General features: G+C 31.8%; 1 long non-coding RNA gene across 1 annotated transcript in view; it reads right to left on the minus strand.

Moving 5' to 3' along the window:
- The window catches only part of LOC141545595 (uncharacterized), a 379,465-nt gene that overhangs the window by 130,497 nt on the left and 228,071 nt on the right, over positions 1-20,897 (minus strand). The window contains exon 7 of the long non-coding RNA XR_012483082.1: positions 10,230-10,377. This is a non-coding gene — a long non-coding RNA (uncharacterized LOC141545595). The remainder of the gene's footprint in view (positions 1-10,229; positions 10,378-20,897) is intronic.

A 20,897-nucleotide genomic window follows, 5' to 3' on the forward strand; every position in this document is an offset into this window, starting at 1 on the left:
TTGGATTCAGAAGGTAAAATAACCTGGGAAGAAAAACAAAAATTCAAACAGTTTACACTCACTTTTCTGGATGTAGTTGATTCTGTCCATCACTGATCAATTGGAACTGAATTTGTCTTCTGACTTTTCAATACTCACAATCTAGTTTGTCATCCCACCACTCAATAGGAATTACCCTTTCCAATACTCCAAATCTCTTAACTATTATATTTGAAATCTCTTTTCTATTGACATCTCTTCAGGCTTTGATATTGTTGACTAATTTTTTTTTCCTGGGCATCACCTTCATTCTAGACACTTCTGTATCCTACCAAAGCATCTCATATTTCTTTCTTCTTTGTTAAGTTCACTGTTAACCTTTTGTCTTCCCAATATGGTCATCCATGACAACTTTGGAGGACATCCTATGAAATCTTTTCTACTCTCTTTATACTATTTTCCTTCATCTCCTCCTATGGGTTCAATATCATTTCTAAACAGTTGTTTAAAATTACATAATTATTCCAAATCTCTCTCCTTTACTGCAACTTCTCATTGTTAAATCCTGCTGAATATATCCACTTGCCCATCCACAATTTATCTCTAACATCATATCTCTAAGACTGAATTCAAACTTTCTACTCTTCCAACCTTTCCTGATTGTTCTGCAAACACTATAATCTTTCCCATGATTCAGATTCAGAAGCTGAGGATTATATTCTACCATTTATACTTAATCATGTCCCAAGTCTCATAAACTCAGCCTTCTTGCCAGAAGTCACATCTATCCTTTCTTTTTACATCAGATTTTCACCGCTTTAATGAAGAAGGGAGTCTACAAATGGATGAAGGCAAGAAATGAAGTGTCAATTTTAGAGAATAATTTGTACTTCAACTTGGCCAGGAGATAGCATTTGTGAAAGAGAATAGACAAAAAAATACTGGAAAGATGGGTAGGAGTTTGAAAGAGAATGATTACTAAAGTTGAACTGATGACATAATCCAGAGATTCCTATCCAATGAAAAGGTAGTGAAAACTTTGGAACATATTATTTATGGTGATCCTATGTTTTAGGAAATTTCTTTTGGCAACATTAGGGAGGATGGAGTGATGATTGAACAGATTATAAAAAGAGAGAACTCCATTATGACATTATTATTGTGGTCCAAGAAAAAAAAAGTATTGGGAAGTTGGGCAAATTAGAATGCCTCAGTATATCTTGTGTTTCCCTTCATTGCAGGTCCTCAAGCAGAGGCTTATTACATGTAAGATGTATATTATAGTGGAAAGTCTTTCAAGTATGACTGTTTAGATGGCTGCAGAAATTCTTTACAATTTTTGAATTCTGTGATTATTATGCTTTGTTCTCCAATGTTGCAATTTAAAAAGAATATTAATAAAATGGAGTTCAACCGGGCTGTTGAGGGGATAGGAAGAACTATGAGATGCTTTGATAGGATACAGAATGTCTAGAATGAAGGTGATGCCCAGGAAAAAAAAAATAGTCAACAATATCAAAGCCTGAAGAGATGTCAATAGAAAAGAGATTTCAAATATAATAGCTAAGAGATTTGGAGTATAGGAAAGGGTAATTCCTATTGAGTGGTGGGATTAAAAACTAGATTGTGAGTATTGTATTCCTACAATACAAATATGAGTTGAAGGGATGAGGAATGGTTAGCCTGAATGAGAGCAGATTTAAGGAGGGATTCATAGACTGGAGTTTGCAAAGCTATCCAAGAATGACTTGGTTGGATCTCTTGGCTATGGAGATCAGAAATAAGTGCAATCAAGAGCAAACAAAAGATGTGTGTATGTGTATTTCTACCAAATAAAGCTTTCTAAAATCGAAATGGGTTGTCTTCGAATGTAGTGAGCTCCTCATCATTTTGAGCTTTTGGTAAAATTGAAATGATTGTGCTGTGAGTCCTCAAAAAGATCATGTCTAGATGACCAACAAGATCCTTTAAAATCCTAGGCCTCAGGGTTTTTTTGTATTGTGGAATAAAAATAAGTCTGGGTGTTGCATGATTTAATGTGTCTATCCTGGATATGTTGGGGTGCCGGGGTGCTGCTAGGAAAAAGAAAGGAGAAAGTACTGAGAATCCCAAAGGCTTAGTTTCCAGATAATAATTTTGAGTTATAATGAAAGGCTGCTAAGAGATGAGACCTTGGGGATCTAGTTTACGGTACCCTTTGTTTCCTGGCTTTCCCAGTGGGGTACTTACTGCATCTAAAGAAAGAATAACATTCATATGAGACAGAAAAAGAGAAATGAAATACCAAATTATGTGACTTATTTCAGTGATGATAATAAGAAACATTCTGGAATTGGAATTAAGAGAAATGTATTTGAATGCACTCCTTAACACTGCCTAGCCATGTGTCTAAGAAAACTGAAACACTTTGAGACTCAGTGTCCTCTTCAGGAGAATCTCTAGTATCCAATAGTAGCTAACTCTTAGAGTTATTTTGAGGCTGAAAAAACACCAGGTACATAATGCACTTGCTGTACTTTGAAATTCTCTCTAAATAGTTGTTCTCTTTGTCTTTGATTCTGTTGCTACTGATAGTGATGATGCTGAAGTCAAATGCTATTTGACTAATTTGGCAAGTAGTTTTATTGAATTGATGACATAAAACTAAGAAAATAAAAACCCCGCAAATAATGATTTATCACTGTGATTTGTTTGTTTTTTTTTTTAATAAAATGGGAACACAAAAGGATAGCAACAACGATAACAAATCCCTTACTTCCTCAAGTTCCTTTATTTTTGGAAAAGCATTTTTCAGCAGGCAGCTGACCTCATTACCTATAATATGTCTGTACATTAAGCACTTTATGTCATGCATCATTTCAAAGTACATTTTTTTGCGGTTCCAAATAGTGCCAGAGATGTAGTATCTGGGGAAAAATGTTCATTTTCAAGAAAGAATAAATGTGAATTTGGGATAAAACTATCTAGTAGTATGTCTATCTGAACACTGTAAGGGAGACTTGTATGCTGCCATATTTTTTAGTATCTGAATCACATTAAAAAAAAACATTCAATGTGAGAAAAAATGTGAAATGGAAGAAATGGCATTTTATTAGTGAATTTCATTTTCTATTCTGTACCACTTGTGGCAATTAAGTCATATCTGTCACCGCATATAGTTAACCAACTACTTTCTTGTCTTTTTAACTGCTTTCTTGAAATTTTATGGTGCAGGAGAGTGTATTATGTATAGGGTGAACATGCTTCCTATGGATGTGGGACTGGTTACATCATGCCATCTGCCTCATTATGCAGGGCCATACATTATTTATGATATTAGCTCATACATGTCGAAGTGCTTCATACATCACACTGTGTTAGTTGGCTAGCAGGGAAGGTTGTATAAAGGAGAGATTTTCTTGCTATGGATAATATGCATGACAAAGATATTAAAAATACTGAATAATATTGTAAAAAAAATAAGGGCAAACCTTTTTAGAGATTCTAAGATTTTATAGCTGGTCCTGTGGGCAGAGGCTTAGACCAAGAATCAAGAAAATCTGAGTCTAAATCATCACTGTGATCCTTAACAATCACTTAATCTGTCTGCCTCAGATTCTTTATCTGTAAAATCGGGATAATAGTAGGACCTACTTCTCAGACTTATAGTGAGAATCTAATGAAAATATTCATAAAACATTTTATAGAAGCTAAAGTGGTTTATAAATGATAGGGATAATGGCAATTGCAATGATGATGATGATGATAATATTAGGATTAAAATGGATTATGGACAAGTATAATTTAAATATGATTAGGGCCTACTTTTCAGGGTCATTGTGGGATCAAATGAGATAATACTTCTGAAATTCAGCATAGTTTTTATCAAATAGTAGGAGCTATATAAATACTTAGTCCCTTCCTGCTCTCTTGATTCACAGGTAAAGATAATTAGGAATCATAAGCAGACAGATGCTTCTACTCCCACACATACATGTGAAATGGAAGGAAATTTTATTTAAAAGGATGCTTATTCATAGTCAATTTTCTGATGTTGTCATCATCTTTGTCATTATTACTAGCATTAAAATCACTTTAAGCTTTCTGAGTTTTGTATAAATATTCTCACTTAAGTCTTAAAACCAATCTTGAGAGATTGGTCATATTGTTATCATTATTGTACACTTGAAGAAACTGAGGCAGGTAGCAGTTAAATGATTTGCACAGGATCACACAGATTCTAAGTATCTGAAGATAAATTTTAATCTAAACTTCCTGACTTCAAGTTCATCACTCTACCCACAGTACCAACTCCAAGAACCTAGCATCCATAAAAAGCTTGACCCCTACATCTTTACCATGTTACATAGATTCAGGATGGCATTGAGAATAACAGATCTAGAGTCCCAGTGCTCCTCAAACTTTTTTAAATGGGGGGCCAGTTCACTGTCTCTCAGACTGTTGGAGGGCTGGACTATAGTAAAAACAAAAGCTCACACTCTGTCTCCATCCCTCAGCCCTTTTGCCATAAGCCGGTGGGCCACATAAAGGTCCTCAGTGGGCCACATGTGGCCCGCAGACCATAGTTTGAGAACCCCTGAATTCCTGACTAATAAAAAGCAAGGATTTGTTTAGAGGTCCTTCCTGAGGGATTTAAACATTTTAGTCTCCAGGGACACACTGTTACATAAGCTTACTGAGATGAGAGAACAAAATTCCTCTTTGCAATGATTGACACATTCACCTCAGCTTTCTCTTCTGTTGTGTGGGAGTATGAGCTGTACAAACTCACAGCAGGAACCTGGCACTCAAAGTTCCATGCATGGCCCTCAAAAAGTACATGGTCAAGAGGTGAGATGGAGGCGGAGTGGTCAGTGATCTCTCCGTGGCTTTCTCTTACCTCCTTGCCATGGATAGCATCTTCCTGACTGGCAATAGGCAGAACTATTTTTTCAAAATATATTTGTGGATATTTTTCCCTCTCTCCTTTTAATTATAAATTCTTTGAAGACACCTATCAAGCTTCAACATCTCTTCTAATTTATTCTAATACATCATACCCAGAATAAAGTTTCCCACTGTTTTTAACACAGTTAGGGCTCAGTAGATTTTATTAATTATGCTACAACATTGACTTACCTGCAAGGAAAGGAAACTGAAATGTCTTCAAATATGCGATAAAGAGTGTTGATTTAAAGTCAGAACAAATAAGCTTGACTCTTGATTTTGGAATTTATTGTCTTGTGATCTAAAGCAAATAACTTCAGGGAACTTCAGTTTTTTCAACTTAAAATAGGGGTGATATTGTAAATGTAATCTAGTTAATATTGGAACTTCCCACTAACCCTAGTTCACTCTGAGATGCTTTTAGTAGTAGCAATTATGCAAAATAATTTAATGCCCATAAACACAGCCTCCTCAAACATGCCCTATAGTACAGGACCTATACATTTTTTATCTGCAGGCTTGAGAAAAAGCATATGCCAAATTAAAATAATGATAATGATAATAATAATAATAATAATAATAATAATAATAATAATAAAGTCATATTATTGAAGCATCTGTCTTTAGTCAATATGAGAAATTGCAATCTGCAGACTGCATTACATAGACTAAGCCAATAAACTCTAGGGTATTTGCTTCTCCTTAGCTGATTCTTAGACCCATCCATAATGACTGTCATGACCTTTTATTTTGTCCTACAGTTTCCCATGGCATGATCTTCACCTGACCCTTTCAGTTGAAGATGTCACATTATACTTTACTAAGAAAAATCATTTATTTAAGGCCCCTTTCTTCCCTCTTACTTCTCTTTGATTTTATTCCCACTATTTCCTACTTTGATTCTTTGATCAAGATCAAAAATGTTTTTTTTACTGTTAAAACAAGACTTTGCTTATGCGTCCTAAAATCCCATTATTTCCTCTCCTCTTTAGTAAATTGTCCCTACAAAAATCCAAATATCCCCTTTCCTTATACATTCTCTTGACAAAAATCACCCCTTCAAGCTAACACCCTCCATTTCTCCCTCTATTTGACAGTTGAAAGCTGTCGATTATTTTTAGATTTTACTTCTCTATTCTCATTATCTTCTAAATCCTTCACAATTATGTTTCTGTCATTATCACTCAACTGAAACTGCTCTCTCCAAACTTACCAAGGATCTCTTAATTGATACACCTAATTGTCTCTTCTCAATTCTCTTTCTTCTTAACTCTTCAGTACCATTTGATACCATTAATTCTATGGCTGAGAATTCTTTCTCTTCTCTTTTCTACCTCCTTGTCTACCTGGCTTGCTAAAGTCTCAGCTAAAATACTGTCCTCTACAAGAAAGCTTTCCTGTTCCCCACATTGTCATCCCTTGAGAATATATCCCTTTTCTCCATATATCTAATTTATTTGTAATTGTTTACAGGATATCTCTTCACCATCTTCCCCTACTCCATTAGACTGTGTACTTACTAAAGGCATGGCTGATGTCAGGACTGTCTTAGTTTAGGTTCAATATCTGAACAAAATGAGGTGATTAAAAATCATTGAACAGTTAACTTTACCTCAATATAGCAACTACATGCAACGAGGGGCACTTAGCTTCTTTTGATTCATGCTCTTCACCTCCATAAATGTTGTAGTCAGCAGAGTAGTGTTCCACAGCATGCTTTCAGGTGGGAAGCATTGGGCACAGGCTAACAGATTTCAGGGAAATACCAGGATCAATTCTAACATAGAACTCATTAAGAGAAAGTCATTTTGTCTTTTTATTTGTAGTGCTAATGCTTAGCACTGTGCCCAGCCCACAAGAAGTTGCTAGGAAATGCTTATTGATTTGACTTGATGACTGTCACTCTTCTATAGTCTACCATATCTCCCTATTGAAATTCTCCCCATTTTCTTTCTTTCATCAATTACTTAATGTGTGCATCTATATGTCTTAAATTTTCTTTCCATTTTCTTTTTATATTCTCTCATTTGATAATCTGATCATCTCCAATGTGTTCAATTCAATCAAACAAACCTATTTATTAAATGCCTACTATGTGGCAGACCCTGTGCTATTACTTGGGTTCAAATTCTCATCATTTTTCACCTATACAATTATAGAGGGACACCTAATAAATTTTTCTAGCCCAGTTTCTTCAAACTTTTATAAGTTCTTTATAGTGGGACCCAAATGATTTTAAGTACAAATATGATCATTGCACATTATTCTCTCTCCACTTTTACTTAATAAACTGTAGTGGAATTACCACTGAAATTAAATACATTTTTTAATGTTCTACATTTATACTCCTTTACAATCTGGTTTGTTTTTACCATTTTAGTTTTTTCAAATTTTATTCCTATAATCATATTCTATGGTCTAGACATATTATTCTGTCAGTACACATAGTACTACATCTTTATCGTTGTATTTTTTGCTCTCCCTCCCCTTCTCCCTGTCCCTCTCCCTCTCTCTCTGCTTCTCTCTCCCTACCTCTTCCACTCTTTTCCCCTCTCGCTTTCCTTCTCATCGTCTCCCTCTCTTTCCCTCTTTCTTTTCCTCTCCCTCTCCTTCTCCTTTTCCTTATCCCTCTCTCTATCCCTGTCCCTGTCCCTCTCACTCTCTCTCCCCTCAATTCCACATACTAGATGCCCTGGCTTTATTTAGAACTCAGCCAAAGCTTTATGAAGCCTTTGTTCCTTGCCAATCTCTATTTTCCTACTTGCCCAAAATAGCATGTTCATTGTGCAAGTACTTATACATACATATGATGTCTAAAGACCCCTCATTTTGACTTTCTTTCCCAAAATTTATCTTATAGCCTGGAATGAAGTGTTTGCTTGTATCATATACAAAATAAAATTCCTGTTCAGCATACTAGAGCATATTTAAGGCAGAATTTCAATTCACTTCTTCTCTGTTGTTGAACTCAATGTTCTATTTACTATGAAATTCCACTTTTTATTGAATAGCAAAATAAATAACTAAAGAAAGTGAAGTAGTAGAATTATCCTCAGTCACTACCTTCCCATCATGAAGAGTATAATTTTTACAAAGACCCACACCTAAAAAAATTGGACCAGAATATTTGTCATCAGTAAGGGAAATTTGTGCCATAGATAGAACACTTTCCTTCTTTCTCTCTATCCATAACTATATCTTATTGTTATTTCTTGACTCACAGCTTCCTGATAAAGGCCATGAATTCCCCCTGATTTAACTGGTTCACTATAACTCTTTTGGCCACCATCCTCTTAAGCCTTGCCTCAGGCTTTTGTTTTATCCTCCAAACTCCTCATTTTCACTTTTTATCACTGGTAGGTTGCTATGGTTTTGTTTTTGTTTTTATTTGGTTTTTTTGATGTTTGTTTTCTTTTGTTTTGTTTTTATTTATTATCTTATTTATTTTATTTCTAAGGAAGAATGAAAGTAATTTTGTGAGAATACCCAAGACCAATAAACCTCAAACTGGTTGAAGACCTTAGCTTAAAAAGGCCAAGTTCTCTCATTGCTTTCAGGGCTATCTCCAGTCATCTTGATCTATATCTAGTCATTGGATGCAGATGGCTCTGGAAGAGAAAGTGAAGTAGGCTTGAGCAATTCTCCTTTCCTTAAATCTGATTAACTTGCATGTCATGGTATAAACTCACTGATGTCATGGTGTCTTTGAGAACAAAAGGAGAAAACAACAACAACAACAACAACAACAACAAGGCATAAATTAGAATTGTATAGTCTAAGTATCCAAAATGCAGAGATTTTGAATACATCATGCTACAAGTTGGTTACATCGAAAATGCACATGATATAGTCTCCATTAATAGGATTTACCTGATTATAAAGAAGGGATATGCTCTAGTGTAGGAGTTCTCAGTTTTTTTGGGAGTCATGGACCCATTGTCTCTATTGGGATATCTGTAGATCTCTTCTCAAAACAATAAAAACAAAACAAATAAGCAAACAAAAAAAAAATATTTACAATCATAATTGGATTGTAATCTTTAAATTAATAATAAGAGAAATTATCATTTGGTGGGTTTGTGGGGTCCTGATTAAGTAGTATTCTTGCCCTTTAAAAGAATGGTGCTGAATTTGGAAGAAGAGAAGATCAGGGTTCAAATTTTGCCTCTGCTATTTAGCTATATGTCCATGGGAAATCACAACCTCAGTCAGCATTGTTTTCTTATCTCAAACTGTAGATATGAATAATATTAACCTCAAAGAATTGGTGTAAAGATCAAATGAGAGAATGTATGTAAAGCCCTTTATTAACCTTAAGGCATTATGTAAATGTCAGCTGCTATTATTATATGTATAATCTCTGCTTCCTTTACTCCTGGAGAATTAAATGCTACCCCATCATCTCAATAGTCTGGAAATCTCTTTGTGACCTATTAGCAATTCTTCTCCTTGAGATTTTCAAATACAATAACTTTCAGTATCAATTCTTGGTTAGCTTAGACTTATTATTGCTATTCCTGCCCTTGCTGAATTAAGGAGTACATGTGACTTCCTTTTATTTACTTGCTGCCATGATATCTAACAAAAAAGGAGAAGCTTCTGGATACAACCTTTGTCTATTTTCATAAAAAGGACCCACTCCAAACGGACCATTCTTGGCAGGTTTCCCTAGCTCTCAAATAAAACAATTATGCAGTCTTATTATCTCCCAGAAACTGGTCTGAATCTGGTCCTCTGTTGCCACTCACTCATCTGCCACTGATGGACCTTGTCTTTATCACTCTTGTTGTCCTATCCACCAGACAGTTCAACTAACTCCCTAATGAAGAAAAGGTGGTTGTTTCTTGGGTCAGTTTTTTTAGTCTCTGTTCATTCTCCAAGGTTGTGTAGTAGAATGACAGCTTACTTAATCTCTGAAATATTTTTCTATGTAGAAATCATCCTATATTATACACTATATTGAAGTTTCCCTAAATACCAAGATTTTGTAACAGGGTTTTTCTAATTGCTAAAATTGACTAATTTTTTTTTTCTTTTGGAATCCTTTGAATGGACAATTTAACTAGATATTAGATTTCCCCCAACCAACATTTCAGTAAACCATATGTTTGTCATACGTTTCCATATCTTCAACTATTATCTGTGTCTCCAAAATTTGTATTAAAAGCCAAATGTGTGTTCTTCCTAGAAAATAAATAGCCATGACACTTTTCAAAAGTGAGCTGGTTCAGGTCAGTTCCAGTGGACTTGTGGTGGAGGGAGCCATCTACATTCGGAAAGAGGACTGTGGAGACTGAGTGTGGATGACAACACAGAATTTTTACCTTTATTACTGTTACTGTTTGCTTGCTTCATTTTTATTTTCCTCTCATTTTTTCCACTTTGTTCTGGTTTATCTTGTCCAGTGTGATGAATGTGGAGGTATGTTGGGAGGAGTTGCACATGTTTGATCTGTATTGGATTTTTTGCTGTCTGGGGGAGGAGATGGAGAGGAAAGAGGGAGAAAATTATGGAACATCGAGTTTTATGTAGAGTGAATGTTGAAAGCTACCTTTGCACGTGTTTTGAAAAATGAAGAGCTATTTAAAACAAGAAATAAACACAGTGTAAAGTCGGTTTCTCTCAATGAAAAGTCTTTCTCACTGATATCATAAATATTTGTATTATCACACACTACATAGATATATATATATATATATATATATATATATATATATATATATATATATTTTATAAAGTTAGGAGAATCCCATTGTTTGAATCCATTGAAATTTCTGTCTAGGCACAAGAACTTCAACATATTCAACAGATTATAATTAAAACACTTGGTTTGTCTTTTCAAATGATAAAGTAATATTCTAGACTTGTTGACACTTTCAAAGGCTATTTTTTTGCTTTAGTAGCTTGGTCTCAAATTTCAACACTGGTCAGAGTAAAACATGACACATAAACTGTAACACAAAATTTATTTCTAATATAGCATCTTCCATATTATGATAGCTTTCTGATTCCTGGTTGGGTAGGTCAGTATATTTTGGGTAAAATGGTATCATAAGATTATTTTGGCACTTTAGATCTCCTTCTTGACATGAATTTTTGCACACTATCTCTAAAATGTTGCTAGTTCTTATGCTCTCAATGTAAGAAATACAAATCAATAACCATTTCCTTTAAATATACTCATTTCACTGCCTAATAATTTTTAAATATTTCTGGTATCTTAGGTCACAGTAGAATGTATTTTATACAAATTCAAATTTTTCTCTATCTCAAATCTTCACAACAGTTTCATAATCATAGATTTCTAAACTTTTGGAAAGAACAACTAGTTTCCTCTCCCTTTTGTTGGTTCAGTTGTAGTCAGAAATCAAATGTTTTCAGAGTTCTTTAATTGATCATATTTAATCCTCACAATTCTTTGGGACTAATAGGCAGGATTTACCTTGATTTGCAAAAGACTATTCTTGTGCATTCATGAAAACAGTTAATCACATCTTCAAGAAACTTCTCTTGGATATATCCTGTGAATGTTTATAGACAAAAACCCAGATGAACTGCTTCCTGTTTTGTGCTTTTGATTTTTCTCAACCAGAGTAAGAGTGATTAGGAACTTAGATGCTATGGCCAGGTTCTCACAAATTTATCATCAGTGACTATCAGATCCATGAAAAGTTTTAGTTCCAATTCTTCAGACAGACAAGACAGTTCTTTCACTTCCTAAAGGGTGAGACCTCTCTTCTTACTGGGATAGTGGTTTGCCCTTGACCAAACTTTATGTCTATGATTCTATTACAAATGCTCCTAATGTGATCATATGCTTGACAAGAGACTCTACAAAACAATATTTGCCAAAGGATATTTTCACATCAATAAGTAATAGAAAATATAATCTTTTATTCTTTTCTTGAGCTTTACCAATGACATAGGCTACAATGACAATCATACATTAACTCCATTAAAAAAAAATCACCAGATTTTCCCTTAGAGATCTCAATAAGCATAGACATCTTTCAGAAGTTCCTTGTTAAATGCATTCAAACTAATTCCCTGTGTTCCTTCTCTGATTCTGTCCATCATTGATCAATTGGATCTGAATTAGATCTTCTCTTAGTTGAAGATTTCCACTTCCATCCTCATACATCCTCATACAGTATCATTGTTGAAGTATATAATGACCTCCTGGTTCTGCTCGTTTCACTCAGCATCAGTTGATGTCAGTCTCTCCAAGCCTTTCTGAATTCCTCCTGCTGGTCATTTATTACAGAACAATAATATCCCATAACATTCTTATACCATAATTTACCCAACCATTCTCCAATTGATAGGCATCCATTCAATTTCTAGTTTCTAGCCACTGCAAAAAGGGCTGCCACAAATATTTTGACACATATAGTGTTTGAGATAGGTTTCAGAATCAAGTTACTAGAGTCTAAATTCAAATGTCAGTTTGGATGTAATAAAGTGTTAACTCTCCAACTACTTTACTGGTGGTCCTTGTAAAAGATAGGATCCCAAAGCCTTTGAAATAAAATATATATTTATGACTAAGGTCTATGGAATCAGTTTTCTCCACTTATAATAAATAATGATAAGATAAAACTTTAACCTATATTCTCTGATCAGCACAAATGAATATACTTATGGTATATTGCTTATTTAAAAATTTAGATAATTTTTGAGATTTTTATTTTATTTAAGGAACAGTAAGATACAGGTTAACTTTTTTTTTTCCTTTTAAATTCAAGAAGTCATTAAAAATATATTAGGTAAATATTTTAAACAAAAATGTAGACTATATAACTATATCTTTTTATGTATCTATATATATATTGTTTTAATAAAAAGTAGCATCTTTGTAGAAGATATGAATGAGACTTTTTGTTTTCAGTCATTATAAGATTATATTATGATGCCTTTTTAAAAAGAAATATTCTTTGGCACTGGGGTCATTCTACAAAACATAATGCAAATATTTTCATAAGAAACAAAAATATAATCTTTAAATTATGAAATCTCAGTCAGGTATGGCCCTTAAATCTAACATATGCCTGAACAAATGTCATTTCTATACTTTTCTTGACAAATGGTTTTCTAGCGTTAGCATAAAAATTTCCATGATGAGTTTTGTGCTGGGAACCTATTACCTCTAGAGACTTCATTTTATATTGAACAACTAAATTTTTTGAGGTTTTATTATAATTTTTTACATTAAGACATAATCCAACTCTGAAAGTTTTATTTCTGATATAGTAGGAGAACACTGGCTCTAAATTCAGAGGAATCCTACTTCTGTCCTTCACTACCTGCATTGAGCAAATTACTTATTTTCTCATCAAACCTTAGTTTATTCATATGTAAAAACTGAGTTGGACCAGATGATGTCTGAAGTTCTCTGTACTTGTAGATCAATTACCATATTATGAATTGGGATCAATGCCCACTGTGAGCAAGCAATTATAATCCCTTTTCTACATAAAAACTCTTTAATACATGAAGACAGCAATCATGTCACCCCCATAACCAAAGTCATTCTGATTTTCTTTCCCCTTTTTTCAAATGCCATAGTTTCTAACAGCCATAATTGAGAATCAAGAAATATAATTTTTAAAGTCAAAAGAATGAAAGAAAAGTTGAGGAAAAAACAAAAAGTAACTCATGAATAAAACAACTAATTTTGAAAATAGCTCAATGAGTTATACATGAAATACTACTGAAGGACCTGAAAGTCAAGTTTGGATAAGAGCTTAGATATCAAACTTCAAGAAATTAAAACCAAAAACTACTTCTAAATTCTTGTAACAAGAAAGTAAAATAGAAATTGAAAGAATCTTCTAATCAGATCCTGAGATTCCCCAAAGCAGAGGCAAACTTTAGACCTTCCAAGTAAAGAAGAAATTATTGAAAACTGAAAAAAAAAGAAAATATTAAAGTCCTACAATTATGATCACACAAAATTTAGCAGCTCCCACATTAAAGGAGTAAAAGGCTTAGAATATAAAATTTTGGAAGCTAATGGAACTTAATTAAATAACTAGGAATGATTTATTTAGAAATAAGTAGCAAAAAATGTTTCCTTCAGAGGAAAACTTGACAGTTTACAAAAATAAGATTTTTAAGCATACATGCTTAAAAGATTAGATTGAATAAAAAATATGAAATCCAAACAGAAAAATCAAAAGAAGCATGAATAAGTTAAAAATGAAAGCAGGATCTTAGAGGACTAATAAATTTAAAGTGCGACATCCCTTAATTAGATAAGTAGAAATTCTGAAAATCAAATAAGAGATTATAAAATTAAAAACCAAAAAAAGGTGTTAATAAATGAAAACAGGAACTGGTTTTATGAAAAAAAAGAATACTAATGAAATATATTAGTGATTGATTAAAAAAATTCATAATCAGTAATGAAATATATTAATGTAACACCAATAGGATGAAATTAAAACATGGGAGCTATTTGCCAATCTTAGGATAATCAAAAAGTTAAGTAAAATGGATATCTACAAAAATATAATTATAAAACATTAAAAGAAGCAAATAAAATACTTAAATTTCCCTAACTTTGAAAAAAATGAAAATGCCATAAATGAGCTCCCTAATAGGTTAAAAAAAATAAATAAATAAATAAATAAATAAACACCTGACCAGATGAATTTACAAGTAAATTTTATGAAACAATTAAAGATGAGTTAATTATCATAATGAATAAATTAATAAAACAAGTAAGAAGGGAGTCTTGCCAAATATCTTCTATCACACACACATAGTCTTTGATATCATAAATAATTTAGGGGATGTGGAAAAATTTGTCCAGTCTATGAATGTGGGGGAAATTCATGACCAAACAAGAAAAACAGCATTGAAAAATATGGATAATGAATGAAATTAAAACAAAGAGAGAGAGAAAACTTATTTATTGTTTTTTTTTTTCCTTTTGTTTTCAAAAACAAATTTTTTATAGTCAAAATTAGGATTGTGGGAAACTGGGGTGGGGGAGATTTCAGCAAATTTCTTTGATAAAGACTTCATTTCTGAAAATATTTCAGGAAATTGAATGAAATTTTTAAAGAAAAAATAAAAAGACCTACATGTAAAATATATATAGTAGTTATAAAGTAACAGCAATATTGTAAAGATATCAGTGTAAAAGACTTAGCTGTTTGTATCAATACAGTTATGGAGTCTAATTCTAAAGTAGCTATAATGAATTATTATATTATTATTATATTATATTCAAATTATATTATATTAAATATTTTAATATATTATATTAATAATAATAAATATATAATAAAAACAATATATTATATTATTATATTCAAATTATATTGTTATATTCAGTGAGAAAAATATGAAATATGAGTGAAGATTTAAGCATATATTTTTCCATTTTATTTTCCTTGCTTTTTTTTGGCAACATAACAAATACAGAAAAATGTTTTGCACCATCCCAGGAACTTCCTTGATAAAATATTGCCTGCTCTCTAAGTGGGTAGGGAGGGGTTAATAGTGGTGTAAAATTTTGGATTCCCTATATTTAAAAATAATGCAAAAATTATAATTTTTAAAAAACAAACAAATGTATACAAATATAATTAAAACTAATGGAGAAAAGAACATTAATTTCTATGACTTTTAGGAAGGATATCTTACAAAACATTGAACTTGAGCTGAACTTTGAAGAGCTCCCCAAAGGCAGTTTTTTAGGAGGAAAAGATTTTGTGCATGGAAAGAAACAGAAATGTGATACAAAATTGGTAAGTAGAATAGTTCCTTTAAAATGTAGAGAAAGTGAGAGTCATAATGTTAAACACTCTAGAAAAAATAAGTTAATTTTAAAGGACAGGTCATGAAAGGCTTTACATTTCTAATGGTGGATTTTATTTGTGCCTCACTGTATAAATGAATCACTGAGTTTCTTGTTCAGAGAAGCACATGGTCACATTTGGGCTTTACGAATACAAACTTTGTAACTTATATGGAAGATTAAAGATGGAGAGACTAGATTAGTGGCAGGGATACAAATTAGAAGGATAGTTTCAGAGATGATGAAAGCTTGTATCAGACTAGTTTCCAAATGCAAGGACAGAACAGCAAACTTGAAGAAGTAGAAATTGACAGGTTTTAACAAATGATTAACTATGGCAGGGCAAGGAAGAAAGGAGAAGGGGGGTTGATTCCAAGGTTGTGAAACAAGTATATAATCATTTGAGTTGTTGTTTAAAAATTGCCAATCAAAATTTGAAAACTAGCCCTAAATGTAGTTCCTAAATTTCACAACATATTCTTAAGACTGTATTTTTTTTTGGCATTTAATGAAATCCTACTGTTTCTTTTTGCCAAATAATTAAGCTCACATCTATGCTTAAAGAAAAGGATATTAAAGAGGGGAAACGGTTTTGTAACTCATGACAAAAGAGGGAAAAAATGCTTAAGACGTTAATCTTAATATGTGGTACTCAGGATAAGGTGATCACAGTGAGAGTTATTATGTGAAATGAAAAAAAATATATCTCTCTGAATAACATCTCTTTTATAAATGTTGTGTAATTACCCTAGGGGTCAATGCTGTGCTAAGGTCAAGATTAGAATTAGACCCATCCAAAGTTCATCTTCTGTGCATAACAAGTTCCTATCTACCATAGAAGCTGAGATTAATTTGAACTTTCTACTTAAATAGAGAACAAGTAATAAATAGCAATAGTTAATCACTAGGAATCATAGTGCATAGAGCTTTGGACTAATAGTCAAAAAGACTCATCATTCTGATTTCAAATACCCTAACTCTGATTGTCTTGGTTCCTTCTTCTGTAAAATAAACTGAATAAATCAATAGCAAATTACTCCAGTATCCTTGCCATGCCATTCCCAAATGGGATCATAAAGATGTGACATTATTGAAACAACTCAACAATTTGAAGACATCCACAGAGAATATCACACTGTTTTCTTTCTTTTAGTCAGAGTGGTAGCACTTGGAAGGTAACTCAAATGAAATGGTGTAATTATGTACACAAATGCATATGTGTATGGAGATATACATTGGATTGATTTGTATATATATTAAAGCAAATATCTAAGAAAATTAAATAACAATATATTAAATAAACTAAATGACCTATAGCAGTACAATGTCATTAGCCATTTAAAATTTTCCCTTAAAAATTTCCTTCATTTTCTCAGCTAAAAACTGCATTTTAAAAATTTTTGATTAGCCTAGGTTTTACAGCTACATTTAATTTATATCATAGGCAGCCATCTTCTAATCATGAGTTACCAATTACTCCAAAGATTATTAATGAGTCTGGATACATATAACCTTAATTACAAATTGTACTTTGGCATGGAGAAATGAATTTTTGCAGGAATAGGAAACGGTGAAATTTCAATGAATTTGAATTCAAAGTGATATTTTATAGATCACATACAACAAATCCTTCAAAATAAAAACAAAACAAGTCAACAAAAACACCCTGAAGACAAAAGGTTGATATTACAAAATACTAAATATGAATCTAAAGGAATATTGCCTTCAAGAAAAAAATACCGACAAGGCAAAATGTAATGATGAAAATTTTATAAAATGATGTGTATTAAATTTAATTGTGTTATCATGAATACATTAATCAGCTTTTTAAAAAAGCAGTTTCTGTGTTATGTTGCACATTTTTATAATTTCTCATATGCTGAATGAAATGAATCTTTATTTTATTTTTTCACATAAATTAATATTTGTGGGGTACTCTAAAAATTATTTATCTTGGTATACATCATCTATTCAGGAGCCACTGATTAAGTGGTATAGATTGTCAAAACCCACAAACTTATCTCCTCTTTTTTCCCAAATACTTTGATTTAGATGATGGCAGATACTTAATTTGTCATTAATGCCTTGACAAATTTGCTCAAGCTCAGGCCTTTCCTCCCATTTGAGCAAATTGTCCATTATCATCAGAGTTTAGTTTATTCCTCTTTGTATATCTTGATTAATGATTCCGTCTTCTAGTTTTCAATCCATAGTTTATTGTATTATATTACCATAACAAATAGATGCAACTTATTTTTGACTTTTTGCTTATTCTATGTTTGTTGATCTGGACTTTGATTTTTTTCAACATATATCAACTGCTAATTCACCCTTTATGAACTGTCTTTCTAGAGATTTCTTTAATCACTATTGTTCATGGAACTACTTTTTGTCATGGAAGATTACTACCCAGCTCAAGTTTGTAATAGGCAGATATATTTTTACCACATTTGAAGAAAAAAGAAGTTTTCAGCAATAGCTAACACATTTGAAAACAAAGTCAAGGATTCAAAAATATATTAACATTCTGGCATACTGGTCCAGTTCTATTAAGAAAAAAAAATAATAAAAATAAATTTAAGTACAATGTATAAAATAGATTTATAAGAGATAAAACATTAATATTCACATTAATTGTTAATATTCACATTAATCATTTTTTTTTTGTCATGGAAGATTCCTCCCCAGTCTAGGTCTCTCAAAGGCAAAGGTGAAATGCTTATCACATTTTCAGAAAAGAAAAGTCTGTCAGCAGTAGCTAACGCTTTGGAAAACAAAGTCAGGATTCAAAAAGACAGTGACAACTTAGAATATTGTCCCTTTCTAATAGAATAGTAAAAATTAAATGTAAAATTTAATTCTCATGTGCAAAATAGATTTTTAAGATATGAAATGTTAATATTCACATTAATCATTAGGAATGAAATATTCTATTAACACAATCTGTCTTTTCATTGGTATTACCTTTACTTAAGCAAGCACTTTCTAAACCATGAGATAGAATACCTGTGGGGCATTAAATACTCTCAGAGAAGACTAAAATCAATGGCCAAAATGCCATTCTAGAAAATATCTAAAATGCTCCCTACATAAATAGATCCACTTTTTAAATAGAATGTAAAGTTCAAATCATAGTCAACAAAAATGGAGTTAACATGGGAATTGTGATCCAACTGGCAGTGAGTGTAGTGCACTAGTTAATATAGTATGAACTTTCAAAATCAAATTTGAGTTCATTTGTGTTAAATCATGACTTGAATCTCTTCTGCTACTGCCACCTTCCATTGGTGTAGGCTGATGATACAAAGATTTGCTGCATTGTTCTGCTTATTGAATTTGAATATGGAGTGAGTTGACTTGAAATTAAATAGTCATTGACTCAGTTAATAATGTCATAATGTATAAAGATAATTTTCACCCATCCATTTGTTATTGTGATGTTGGCATTGGTTGGGATATCAACATCATTTTAAATGGTTTCCAAATCTCTGTGATGTCCTTTGGAGTTTTATTGGCAGAACTATGGAATGGCTTGCCATTATCTTCTCTAACTCATTTGATATATGAAAAAACTGTGTTAGGGTCAATTAGCCTTGCCCAGAATCACACAACTTTGTGTGTATGAAAGTACAATGTATGAAGCCAGTTCTGACCTAAGGAAACTAAGTCTTCCTAACTCCAGGGGACATTTTATCCATTAGACCACATAGTTACTCTCTTTCCACTTTTTTTTTTTTTTTTGTAATTTCATCTTATAAAGCTATTTCTTCAGAAAAAATAACAACTTAAAACTTTAAAAAATGACAAAGTTACAATCATTTGAAATTGTTAATTTTGTTACATTTAGTTGTCTTAACTTTTATGTCTCTAATACATTGACTGAAATGTCCTGTCATGATGGATAAATAAATCTCTACTTTGAGGAGAAAATCTAGTGTAGGAGCCAAAACTGGTACAAGCAAAGAAAACAAAGTTTAAGTGGTAGAAATGCAGAAAAAAAGTAAAGGCCTAAACCCTAAAAGTATAATCTCCTTTTCAGTACTGGTATTCACAAGAATTATTTTTTTCTTCAAGAGGAAAAACGACTATACATTTATTTTGTATGAATGCTTTGTCTAGAGATAAACGTGTCTCTAATGAATTTTGAATAGACTCCTTAAAACTGAACATAGCAAATATATTTGCAAGGCAAGATTTCTTTCCAGTGAAAGTTGGGTATTTTTAATAATCACAAATTTTTAAAAAATGATAACAATTACATCTCTGAATAAAATATTACTAATATGTTATATTTAAGTTCTATAATTCAACAAGCATTTATTAAATATAAACATAGTTGGTACAATCATTACAAAATATATATATATTATATATTATATAATATATATATTATATATATTATATATATATTATATATTATATATATATTATATATTATATGTTATATATATATATATATATATATATATATATATATATATATATATATATATATATATATATATATATATATATATATATATATATTAAAAGCTTGTTACTACTGTCATGGCAGCTGTAATTCATTCAACTACCAAACTGATAATTTTAAAAAGCTGCATTCTATAGGGAAAGATTTTTGTTTTGTTAAATTTTTTAGTTGTTTATGTGGCTGAAATGATGTTTGCCTATGAGTAACTTTTCACCTGTCTGTAAACTTTTTCTGTGATTCAATTGAGAAACTTATACCATTTTCTTTCGTATCACAAGGAGATGAAACAATGCATGCACATTTGGTTTATTTACATTCCTGAAACATGTTATGGTCGATGATCAATCTGTTAACCTTGAAAAATATTGATATTAGTGGCTTGTCACAAAGCAATTTTTAATTGGCATAATTTAAACTATACTGTAAGGATACAGCAAACTAATTCTAGATTCTATACCAATAGAACTTAGTGAATAATAAACAGATTTATTCTATATGTAATAATTTAAAATGAAATGTCTCCAAATTGCATGAGAGATTACTTAGCTAATATTTTTTTTAAGAATTATGCATGAAGGTTGATGTACAGTTTTGCCAAGTTGTTGTAAGACTAAATAACTTTATTTTTAAAGTCCATTAAAATAGGATTTTTTAGGGGCAGCTAGGTAGCACATTGCTTAGAGCACTGCCTGAAATCAGGAGGAGCAGAGTTAA

The sequence above is a fragment of the Sminthopsis crassicaudata genome, chromosome 6 (genome assembly GCF_048593235.1).
Source record: "Sminthopsis crassicaudata isolate SCR6 chromosome 6, ASM4859323v1, whole genome shotgun sequence".
Taxonomy (NCBI): domain Eukaryota; kingdom Metazoa; phylum Chordata; class Mammalia; order Dasyuromorphia; family Dasyuridae; genus Sminthopsis; species Sminthopsis crassicaudata.